The 13,384-nt window shown below is 41.6% G+C and overlaps 1 protein-coding gene across 1 annotated transcript in view; it reads left to right on the top strand.

Annotated features, from left to right (window-relative positions):
• LOC136864409 (uncharacterized) overlaps nt 1-13,384 on the top strand; it is a 139,999-nt gene that overhangs the window by 50,256 nt on the left and 76,359 nt on the right. The window lies entirely within an intron of this gene.

Below are 13,384 nucleotides of genomic sequence, written 5' to 3'. Positions count from 1 at the left end.
GCGATCAGTATAAAATTCCTCTGGGAGTGGCAACCCCACCATAATAATAGCCTAAATATGAGTACTACTGTACTTCTAAACTTGCTCCGGAAAAGGTTAGGGCATAGCCTTCAAACAACATGCAGTTCCTTGGGTGCTGGAGAAACTGTGAAAAATGGGTGACAAGTAGCCTACACCATGAAGATGAGAATAATCAACCTTATAATCCTGACAGGAGAGGTAGAAGTGTGGATTTTATGGAGAAAGAGAGTATAGAAATGAAGGGGTTAAGCAAAGTTAAATGGAGGGTGAAAGAAATAATTTTGAAACAGAACTAAGAGGATATCAAAGAATTCCTGGAGAAAATAGAGAAAGAGATAACTGATGTGGAAGTAATAATAATGCCTTACAGGTGGAAAATGAAAGACAACGAAAGGATGAAGTAATTGGACCCTGTGGATATGGGAAAAGGAGAGAAGTTAGTTGAGTTTTGTGAGAGGAATGGAATGACAACATATGGTTTCGAAAGAAAAATAGCAGGAAAATTACAAGGTATGGTTGGGATGACAGAAGGGAAAAAAACCAGTAATTGGTCACTTTCTGGTGGAAAGGACAAATCATGGACAGTTGATGGATATAACACCTTTACAAGGAGGAGAATTCGATGGAGATCATAGAGTTGTGATAGCAAAAATGAGGAAGGGGAAAATGGAAAATGATAAAGAGATGGTAAAATAAAAGTGCAGAAATGAAAACATAAGAACAGGAATAATTCCTGGAGAGACTGAAACAACAAATTCCAATTACTGAAGTAGGAAATGTGGAAGATCAATGGTCCAACTTTAAAAGGAGACACGTGGTGGAATGAGAAGGTGAGAGAAACTGTGAAAGAAAAGAGAATGCATGCCAAGAATGGAATAGAGATAAAGAAGATGAAAGCAAAACGAAGTACTTTAATAATAAAAGAAATGGGTAAGAGAAGAAAAGAAAACTTGGCAAGAATTTACACAAAAGATGGAAGTGGATGGCACTAACAGTAAAATAATGCTGTATAGAATAACACAAAGTAATAGGAAAGAAAGAGTTTATACAAAGCTGATGAAAGAGGAAGGTAGAGAGTTGTTAACATATCTGGAAAAAATAAAGAGAAGTTGGAAGGCCTATTTTGATAAGCTGCCAAATATGAGAAACTGTGCAGAGGAGACGGTAGTAAAACAGTGTGATGGCTCAACAGTCAACAATGTCAAAGGTGAATTAGCAGTCTGTAAAATGAAAATGAGGACGGCACCAGGAATGGATGAAATTAGTGTGGAAATGATAAAGGCTGTTGGACCTGTTGAACTACAATAGGTGTACAGATTGCTAAAGTGTATAAGGAAAAGTGGAGAGTAGATGTCAAGCCAGTAAAATGAAATACTTAAGAAGTATGATAGGAAAGGCAAGGACAGACATTGAGAAACAAACATGCTAGACTGGGGAAAGGGAAAAATAACACCAGTTTTTAAGAAGGGGGGGGACGGGACAAAAAAAGTGTGGTAACTGTAGAGGAATTGCTTACTTATCGTAAGTGGGAAAAAGAAAAGTACCAGAGTGGATATTAGGAGAATGAGAAGAAAGGTACAGAGTTGCAAGGGGAAGGCTTTAGAAGAGGAAGACCTACAGTAGACCCAATTCTCAGCATGAGGCAATTAATAGAAAGGAATTGGGAACATGGAAAGGATCTGGTCATGAAATGCATAGATAATAATAATAATGTTATTGGCTTTACATCCCACTAACTAGTTTTACAGTTTACAGAGACTCTGAGGTACCAGGATTTAGTCCTGCAGGAGTTCTTTTACATGTCAGTAAATCTACCGACACAAGGCTGACGTACGTGAGCACCTTCAAATACCACCGGAGTGAGCCAGGATCGAACCTGGCAATTTGAGGTCAGAAAGCCAGCGCCAAAACCGTCTGAGGCACTCAGCCCGGCAACAGGCATAGATCTAACAGAGACATATCATAGTGTTTCCAAGGAGAAGGTTTGTGAAACCATGGTCAGAAAGAGACTAGGTAATGATGCAAGCAATTTACAACTGCATCAGCAATGTACAGACTCCTGTTGGAAAGATGGAATGGTTTAGAAATGAAAGTGGACTAAGACAGGGGAGTGTGCTGTCACCTCGTTTGTTTCTATTGGTTATGGACAAAATTGTAAAGGAAACAAAGGAAGCATATGGGAATAGAAAGAGATGAAGTTATTACTATTTGCAGACGATGTTGTGGTCTGGGGTATGAACACCAAAGAAGCACAAGAACAATTTGATGCACTGAACGAGAACTTTGGAAAGTACGATATGAACATCAGCGCAGAGAAAAACAAGACCAAGCTGATATCAAAAGGAGAAAGACAAGGGAAAGTCATTGTGAAAATTGGTGGTCAAGGCCTTGAAACTGTGTACAGTTAAAATATCTAGGGATTGAATTAGTGCAGAATACAGGGGTGCTATATTGCTTTACGTCGCATCGACACAGATAGGAAAGGCCTAGGAATGGGAAGGAAGCGGCCGTGGCCTTAATTAAGGTACAGCCCCAGCATTTGCCTGGTGTGAAAATGGGAAACCACGGAAAACCATCTTCAGGGCTGCCGACAGTGGGGTTCGAACCCACTATCTCCCGGATGCAACTTCACAGCTGCGCGGCCCTAATTGCACGACCAACTCACCCGGTGAATACAAGGCTGGACATAGAGATTAGCAAGAGGTTGCAACAGGGCAATGCATTCTACCAGAGTGTAGGGAACCTTATCTGGAATAAGGAAGTACCAAGGAAGTGTAAAGAGATAGGTACATACCGGGAGAGTTGGCCGTGAGGTTAGGGGTACACAACTGTGAGCTTGCATTCGAGAGAGAGTGGGTTTGAATCCCGTCAGCATTCTTGAAGATTGTTTTCCATTGTTTCCTATTTTCACAACAGGCAAATGCTGGGGCTGTACAGTAATTAAGAACACGGTTGCTTCCTTCCCACTCCTAGCCCTTTCCTATCCCATTGTCACAATTAGACCTATCTGTGTCTGTTCAGTGCTCATATGTTTATTATGTGTGTTATGTATTATTTACGATAGTACATTTTTGTTTGTCAATGTGGCAGTTTGTTGTAATGCACTAGTTCGCCAGCAGTTGGCAGGAAGTGTAGTATTTTTAAATAATAATGAGTGCGCGGCAAATACTTGCTGCCTTGACTTAGCAACTGCTGTGTTAATCGTGGTCACGAATAAATAGTGTGATCAAGTGATGCTCATTTCATTATTCAAAGTTCGGCACGTCATCAGCATGACACATTACAGGAATAAGTGTATATTTTGTATATTTTTGTATTTGTAAATACAGTATTTAATTGCAATCTTTTTCATTAATCATGTTTGACCGTTCTGTGTGATTTGAATTCAGTCCTATGAAGTCCATTAATCTGAGACACTGAAGCAATGAAATTTAGAACACCTAGTTTCAAATGCTACTCAATCATAAAACAGTGTCACTGCAACGTAAAGCAAATTGTTAAAAAGTATAATTCACCTCCCATTTAGATACAAACACTGTGGATACCATCAACAAGCATAATTTCTTCTTCTTCTTCTTTTTTTCGTCTTTGCCATATTCCCATCTCTTCTCGACCATTTGTCACATGGCAAGGATCAGCTCCACTGTAGATTTCCCTCTCCGGAAGCCATATTGTTCCTCCTCCAAGGTGTTCTCTACTTCTTTTCTAATCCTTATTTCAACCTTTCAAGGATTTTAACAGAATGAGGGATCGAGTGACTCCCCAGTAATTATAACACATCTTTTTATCTCTTTCCTTGAATAGAGGGACTATTATCCCCTAAAAAATAAATTTGTGTTCTCATCCCAAGTTTTGCAGCTTTATTCAGGCACATCCCCGATGGAGGTGTGCTGCATGTACCAATTCAACCACATACCAGCCCTCCTGCCAATCTTAAATTTCTGGCAGTACCGGGAATCGAACCTGGGTCACCGTGGACAGCAACTAATAGTGCTAACTAGGGATGGGCGCGACTGAAGCCTGGAATCGAGAGCGTCGACTCCATCGACTCCGAATACCGGTCTCGGTTCGCATGAAGCCTCTCGACTCCAAGTAAACTTGATGCGCATTGCGGGGCCGCACGGTCGCTTCGCATGAAGCCTCTCGACTCCAAGTTAACTTGACGCGCATTGCGGGGCCGCACGGTCGCTTCGCATGAAGCCTTTCGATTCCAAGCGAACTTTATCTCATTGTTGGGCCGCTTGCGTGTCGAGGCACGGAAAATAACATGAAATATCATTCATGTTGCTGCTCATTTGCTCATTGGTTTTTTTTTTTTTAAAGAGTATTGTAGAGTGAAGTACGATATCGTTAATGAAGACGACGAGCGTAATGGTGTAGTTGAAATAAAATTAAACGTGTCATGTCAGGAAGCATTGGCATAGCAGACCACGGACATTTAATTTTACGCCTTTACTTGTCGTGATAAACAGATAAATCATTATGAATTGCACATAAACGATGAAAACAAATCTAATATGGGTAAATCCTCTAACATAATTCGAACATTGATTGCGCCATTAAAAGCCTTCGTGGCTCAGGCGGCAGCGCGTTGCCTCTCACCGCTGGATTCCGTGGTTCAAGTCCCGGTCACTCCACGTGAGATTTGTTTTACTCCGGGTACTCCGGTTTTCCCTGTCATCTTCCATTCTAGCAACACTCTTCAACATCATTTCATTTTATCTGTCAGTCATTCATCATTGCCCAAGAGGAGTGCGACTGCCTCGGCAACCGGTACAATTCCTATCCTAGCCGCAGGATGGGGGCTTCATTCATTCCATTCCTGACCCGGTCACTGACTGGAAAACAGGTTGTAGGTTGTTATTATTATCATTCAAGGACCACTTTAAGTCTTGTTACATTATTATTATTATTAGTAGTAGTAGTAGTAGTAGTAGTAGTAGTAGTAGTATACACAAAAGCCCGTATTCGCGACAGCCCTGGTAGGCCTTGGCCTACCAAGTGACCTCTGCCCAGCTCGAAGGCCAGTAGATGACGAGGTGACGTGTGTTCAGCACGATGAATCCTCTCGACCGTTATTCTTGGCTTTCTAGACCCAGTCTCTACCTCAACGTGATCACGAAACCTGAGATACAGGTAAAATCCCTGACCTGGCCGGAATCGATCCCGGGGCCTCTCTAGACTGCGGAGGCGGCTATTATGACGCACACTGTTTGGTAAAATATTTGTTGTAAAATCATACTCTATGTACTCGCTTCTTTTTTTCTGTTTTATACCCCAGGCCAGGGGTATTAATCATTTACAATTAAAAATCTTAACCCGGACCGCCGGGTGATAGGCGCACGCGTTACCCCCTACACCGCGGAGATGACCTGCTTGATGTCAATATTTGCGATTATATAAACGTATACCGTCAGATTATTATTACCACTACAATTATCGTCATCATTATCATCATCGTCGTCAAAATAGACCTACAACATTAACACTAACGATGATAAAATCCCGAAACAATATTTAATGTTTGCTGGCTAATAATCATCATGTATTCATCGTATCACGAGTTACGAAGGGAGGAACGTGGAACTATAATTCCAAGCAGTTCCGACAATACTTGATAGATGGCGTTACTGCATCAGTGGAGTCGACACTGGAGTCGAGAGTGTCGGTTCCAGAGGTAGCAGTCTCGAATCTTCGCGACTCCGTTCGCAGCCCATCCCTAGTAGCGCTGTGAAGAGGAGGCGGACCTCCTGTTGATTGAATCGGATAATACGATTACAGCGCTCCTCCGGAGACCTCCGGTAGTCCTCCGATTGAATTCACTGGCGGAAAATTCAAATGCTTAGATGTGGGCAATGTTGCAACGGTGATCTTAGGAGGAATTACAATTTAGATTTTAGTACTAATACCACAGATGCATGTGTTCCCCTACGTTTGTCATTCAAATGATGTAGTCGTTTCAAGATCGCCGCATTATTTGTTACGTTATGAATAACAGATTTTGATCTGCTGACGTTCAGTTTGCAATAGGTGCAGGTGGATAGAATACTGTAGATTGAATATTGGCATATATTATACTGTTGCAAATGCGTTAACAATATTATTAATACTGGTAGTAAAATAGTTTAAGTGGTAATTATATTCCATTGCATGTAAACATGTATTATATACGATGTTCTTACATTAATTATACTCGTAGCTCATTTATTACGGAACAGTACATCCGGCTCTATGGCTAAATGGTTAATGTGCTGGCCTTTGGTCACAGGGGTCCCGAGTTCGATTCCCGGCAGGTTCGGGAATTTTGACCTTAATTGGCTAATTTCGCTGGCGCTGGAACTGGGTGTATGTGTCGTCTTTATCATCATTTCATCCACATCACAACGCGCAACTTGTCCTCAGACACTCTCGGCACTAAAAGTCATACGCCATTTCAGTTTTTACTGCAAAGTACGAACTGATTGAAACTGGTTATATGCTGTACCGGGCTGAGTAGTTCAGACGGTAAAGCGCTGGCCTTCTGAGCTCAAGCTTGCGGTTTCAATTCCGACTTTGCTCGGCGGTACCTGAAGGTGGTCAGGTGTACCGGCAGTAGCGGCGATTGGGAATTAGAAGTAGGGGGGAAAATGTAAAGACAACAAAGTACCCTAGTTTGTGGGATATAGCGGGGGAGGGGGTATATACGTTATACATTAAAACTTAAAAAAAAGCTACTAAATGGAATTTCGACAGAGAGGTAAAGATTCTCAGCCTACCAACTTACCTGTGTTGATAATATTTATTTGAGATTTTGATTCAATACTATACAATAAAACTTGCACGAGAGGAACAATATTACACATGTATTACAATTAAATAGACGTACGGCGTGATTATATAATTAAAATCATTTAGTATTTGACTACAAACTAAAAAAAACTGACACTAAATAGACTGCCAGACTAACGAATGCACGCGTACCCTTCCTCACAGCACATACAAAGTCTCCACTACAGTACTCGCTGTGGCGCTATAAATAAATCGGTTAACCGCATGAACGACTTTGTTGCGTATTTCCGCTAATAATTTCGTTATTAATTAAAGCAAATAATTAGCTGATAAGACAACAGGGCTTGTACAAATTGCTTGTTTTAATAATTCCTATAATACCTTCATCCAGCTAAAATGGAATACAAATGCAAAGTTTTCTCCACAAAGTAGGGGGGCGATTGTCCCCTCTCGCCCCCCCTAATCGCCACTACTGTACCGGCACATGAAAGAACTCCTGTGGGACAAAGTGTCGGCACCTTAACGTCACAGAAAACCACAGAAGTGGTTATGGGAGTACAATAATAATAATAATAATAATAATAATAATAATAATCCTTCCATCAATTTACCCTCCCGGGTTGGGTGTTCCTTCGGACCTATACCGCCTCAAGGACAGTGTCCTGGAGCGTGAGACTTTGGGTTTTGTTTTATGTCGCACCGACACAGATAAGTCTTATGGAGACGATGGGATAGGGAAGGTTTGGGAGTGGGAACGAAGCGGCCGTGGCCTTCAGTTAGGTACCATCCCGGCATTTTCCTGGAGGGGAAGTGGGAAACCACGGAAAACCATCTTCAAGGCTGCCGACAGTGGGATTCGATCCCACTATCTTCCGGGTGAAAATGGGTTCGAACCCCACTGTCGGCAGCTCTGAAGATGGTTTTACGTCGTTTTCCATTTTCACGCCTAGAAATTACTCTCCTTAGCCGTTCCTATCACATCGTCGTCATAAGACGGCATGACGTAAAGCAAATTTTTACAAAAGTAATCGACAAATGAAACACGAACGATAAATGAGAATGTATATATTTCCTATATTCTCCTTCGTCATACTTATAAAGCAGTATTTACTATGTCGCTAGCACATCCGTTGCGCACCACGGATGGAACGGCAAGCGAGGCACACATTCAGTACTGTTGCTCCGTCCTCCGCTCGCCCTCCGCTCGCGTGCCGAAGCACCGATTGGTTTCCCAGCAACAGTTTACTACCGGAGAATACCGGAGGGAGCGCTCACTCGCACTACCGATTGCAATCATAGGAGCAACTGCTCCGTTCCCAGCTCTATTCGCAACAGTAGCTCCGAGTGTAAGGACTTAGTGGGCTGTAATTTCAAACTTACGTCCATGAATGTAGGCACCCTATAAAAATCGTTACCTACATAAACAAAAATTGATCTATATCACCGATATTTCATACAATACCCCTTAACAAAGAACGTATAGTCATTCAGAATAATTAATGCATCCTCTCATTTGTTATCAAGAAAATGCAATTATATCGACATATAATACATACCCCATATATAGTCCTCTCCGTGTAAGGACGTACCCTAAGGGTGCAACCTTACCCTTTCTCCCCTGTAATATTAAGGTATCGATTTATAGTTACTTTTCTTGCTGTTGGGTATTTTGCAGGACTTTTTCAGTGTCGGTAACCATACAGTTTAGGGACCCTGCTTGCCGATACGACGTCTTACATTAACCGTTAATCTGGCACGTTGGCAACGTTCAATCACTGTTCTAGCATGAATTGCGTGTTGCCACCGCATCGCCGTTAAAGTCACTAGTGATACATTTGCGAGAATATTTAAAGCATATTTTCTTTTTCTGTGGGATTGTAAATCTATTTGGCTAAAGTAGAATTGTGGCATGTTCGGATAATGCATTTATTAACATTGTTTGCGTGAAATGATTAAAGTGCTCAAGTACGTCAGTCTCATGTCTAGATCTACCGGTACACGAAATAACTCTTGCGGGACGAAATTTTGGCAGTAGAACTTATAACATTATTATTTTCAAATCCGCAGTGAACTTGAAACCTGACCTAATTTCCGTTCACGGAGCTTGGCACATTTGTATTCCTATATGTTTCCTGATAAGCTTGAAGATATAACCAGCCTGCAGGCTGAAAATATGCCCAATAATTTCTCTCCTTACTGGTTACCGGTGTTGAAGAGAGAAGGAAATGTTCGCGCAAAAGAAAGGGAAGTCATTGGATGTCTGGAACTTTCTAAAATCACACTGCAAAGACTTATTAAATAAATTGCATCGTTTAACACGCCCCTCTTGTCAAGAATATGGTTATAGTACGCCTAGTGTATATCAAAATAAAGACGGATAATTTGAGTGAGAAAGTGTGTTTATTTCCTTAATTCCTCATTGAGCGTGGAAATCGACGAGATATTCATAATTATCTTGATTTATTTGATCTTATCTTTTATCATTTACTAGGGTAGGGAAACATTGATTATCGGTGTTTCCTACATTGAGGTTAGTTTGTTATGGTTATGTCTGGTGATTTTAATATGTAACCAGGCAGGTTGGCAGCAGTGATCAGCCATTACAAAAAAGAGAAAAGAAGAGCATCGGGTGGCGATATTTACTTTCTGGGGTATTTCCTTACGTGGAAATTACTATACCTGTAGGTATAAACCCTGTAGATACAACAAACAATATATCTTAATAGGTTGAGTTGTTCCTCAGAAAAGTACAGGCCCCACCTGTGCAGAACTTACACAGTGGTTCGTTCATTATTATTATCATTATTATGGAAATATGGAAATATGGAAGAATTTAATAAAAATTGGTGTGTAAAGTCTGAAAATGAGGTATTGCAGTCTAGGCTATAACGCTAGAATACAGTAATTTCAAGTTAAATTTGAATTCGTTTTTAATTTCTGGACATATGTAAAACACGTGAAAGACGTCGCAGAAGTAAGGGATGATTATTTACAAGCGGAGGGAGGAGTTCAAGTGGTTCAAATCTGTAAATGCTGCTGTGTAAAACATGGCACAAACGACTGCTAACCATCGGTCTTGCGGTGTAGGTGGTAACGCGTCCGCCTGTCACCCGGCGGCCCCGGGTTCGATTCCCGGCCAGGTCAGTTTTTTTAATTGTAAATTATTAATATCCCTGGCCTGGGGACTGGGTGTTTGTGTCATCCTTAACGTTCCTTTCCTCGCATTCAACACTTTACCCTACCGCCATTTACATAATACACGCAGGTTTCCTCATATATGGTGCAAATAGGGGCAAAGGATCTTCATAGGTCGACGCCCCGAACAAATAGCATTAAAAAAAAGTTAAAGAAGGAGTGTAGTTTCGCGCAAAAACAGCGACGTCATGAATTCCTGTGAAAATGCTCGTTCATTCCTCCCGTATGAAGTTCACACTACGCGCTTGTCATTCAATGTTTTTTTCTTTGCTAGTTGTTTTACGTCGCACCGACACAGATAGGTCTTATGCGACGATGGGATAGGAAAGGTCTAGGAAGTGGAAGGAAGCGGCCGTGGCTTTAATTAAGGTACAGTCGCGGCATTTGCCTGGTGCGAAAATGGGAAACCACGGAGAACCATTGTCAGGGCTGCCGACAGTGGGGCTCGAACCCATCATCTCCCGAATACCATCTTCAGGATTGCAGGCAGTGGGGTTCGAATTCACTATCTCCCGGATGCAATCTCACAGCTGCGCGCCGCTAACCACACGGCCAACTCGCTTGGTCGTACCGACTATAACAGCCTGCCTGTATATTGGTGGGAAGTAGCTGGGGTGTAAGATAACTTTCTTCTTTAGCATGCCATTCCTCTGGTTCATACATTTTCTGATATATCTGGTACGTAACACACTGGTTCATCATTGTATTCGAGCTATAAAATCCCTACTCTGAGCCACTGATTGGAATGAGTAGTGTGCATATTTAACGAAATAATGACAGAGGAGTGGTCACGGCAGTCTGCGACCTGGTTATTCCAGTTCTGGAACTTTGGACTCTTAGATCGGCACCGTAGTACTGTTCGTTGAAAGTGAGAAAGTTTGCGGTTTTTCATTTGATCGAGTTTTTTATATGATAACATTGCTTTCAATCGCTACATTCCTACTGACGTTTTTGTAATTACCTATGTTGAATTCAGTTAGGAAAACCACCAAGTCAGTCTTTCTGAGAATCCCGTAGCGAAGCACGGGTACAGCAGCTAATAATAATAATAATAATAATAATAATAATAATAATAATAATAATAATAATAATATTGGCTTTACGTCCCACTAACTACTTATAAGGTTTTCGGGGACGCCGTGATGCCAGAATTTGGTTACGCAGGAGTTCTTTTACGTGTAATTAAATCTACCAACACGAGGCAGACGAATTTGAGCATCTTCAAATATCACCGGACTGAGCCAGAATCGAACCTGCGAAGTTGGGGTCAGAAAGCCAATGCCTCAAACGTCCGAGCCACTCAGCCCGGCATGCAATGATAATAGTATTATTTCATAACGAAGTAATTTACAGTCACGGACAAGGCCTAAATTATAACATGTTTATATTTAAGAAAATACATAATTATCATTGTACGTAAGAATGCTATGTGTAATATCGATAAATAGTTAAGGTATTAACTGAGGGGCCTAGTTTCGCACAATAGTAGCGACAAGTTTTAAATTCCTGAGAAAATGCTCTTCCATTTCTCCCGTACCAAGTTCACACTACGCGCTTGTCATTCAATCGGAGGTTCTGTTACACAATTATTATGTCTGTACGTAAGAATGCTAGGCCTATTTGTAATATCGCCAAATAACTGAAGTATTAACGGAGGGGCGTAGTTTTTCACATTAATAGCGACAAGTTATAAATTCCTGTACAAATGCTCGTTCATTTCTCCCGTGCCAAGTTCAAACTACGCGCTTGCAATTCAATCGGAGGTTCTCCGGAGGCAAACGATTGAAAGCGCCCGGAGCCTCCGCTCCGTAAACAACCGCTCCGTTAACAGCGCTAATCCCTAGTGCTAACCGTTACGCTATGGAGATGGACTTTATTCCTGTCTTCTGGAACTTTCTTCTCCTCCCATACTGCCCTAAAGATCTGAAGTATAGTCCGTTTTGGTTGAAAGCGTCCTGCGCGAGAAATGGTTGCGCATGCAGTGGTGGGAGCTATCGTCCCCCCACTCCTACAGCAGGTCCAGTCGCCAGGCTAGCGCTGAAGTGAAAACGTCTCTCAAGCGGCGCGTGTTGTTACGTGCGGGCTAAGTTGAAATTACTGAAGTGACGAGCATGGCTTCTAGGTCCTCTTTTAAATCTGGGAGACCACTGCGAGGCTAGGCACGTGAAAGTGTTTATACCATGAGTGAACATATGAAACATATCATCCAGATCTCAATCACGCTGAGTCGGTTTGGGGAGATATCAAAGGAGAGGTCCGTGATAAGAATGTATCTCACCGGGCGAGTTGGCCGTGCGCGTAGAGGCGCGCGGCTGTGAGCTTCCATCCGGGAGATAGTAGGTTCTAATCCCACTATCGGCAACCCTGAAGATGGTTTTCCGTGGTTTCCCATTTTCACACCAGGCAAATGCTGGGGCTGTACCTTAATTAAGGCCACGGCCGCTTCCTTCCAACTCCTAGGCCTTTCCTATCCCATCGTCGCCATAAGACCTATCTGTGTCGGTGCGACGTAAAGCCCCTAGAAAAAAAATATCTCAATTAATAGTAATACAGCATAATTAGTTTTTTAGCATAAAAATGTGTGCCATAGCATCTCTAATGCCTTCACTGTTCATAAATGACGCGCTCCTATTCCCAATATAAATAAAAATGCTTATTCTGTACGAAATATTTCTCTGTCTTATAGAACACTCGTGACTTGACAGCAGACACACTCGACAAAAAGGAAGCTCTTTGCGGATATTGCTTGCACAGTATTCGCAAGACAAACGGAAAAAATGTTGCGACCACGTAAAAGACACTGAGCAGGAATACTGGGAGCGTGACAACACCATGCATAAGGAATTAGAATTAGACCAGTCCGACATCAACCTCGGTGAAACTTCAGATGACACTGATTCAGACGAGTTCTGAATAATTTTTAAGTAAGATCCCCGAACTCCGAATATTAAACAAAAGTGATCATAGAACACGTAAGAAGTCCGATAATATTTTTGCTCTGATTTTATGAGACAGATTTATATTGTCTATTGTTCCGGAGCATTTTATTGCTGTTTTCGTTGTTTTTGTTGCTGCTGTTGCTGTAGGAGACCTGTTCTCTGTCATAACAATAGCAGGTTATTCAAGAGTATTATATATTATTATATTTCTTCTGATGGACAAGAAAAGTAGACATTGTTAATATTATTATGAAAGTAGCTGAAGTATTTCTACTAATGCTTCTTCTCTGCATTTTCCCGACAAATTTGCATTAATTAATATCTTTTCTACGTATTTCACTAGAAATCACGTTAAGTAGATTATATCTCCAGGCTGTCAGTGGAAACAACTTCCTCCTATTCGTTAGGCGATTGATGAACTGATAGCGCGTACCGATGCGCCTTTCCTTGGTATACAGTAC

This window comes from Anabrus simplex, chromosome 1 (assembly GCF_040414725.1).
Source record: "Anabrus simplex isolate iqAnaSimp1 chromosome 1, ASM4041472v1, whole genome shotgun sequence".
Lineage (NCBI taxonomy): Eukaryota > Metazoa > Arthropoda > Insecta > Orthoptera > Tettigoniidae > Anabrus > Anabrus simplex.
The sequence above is the reverse complement of the archived record's forward strand: the minus strand, read 5'-3'. Positions and strand labels throughout refer to the sequence as shown.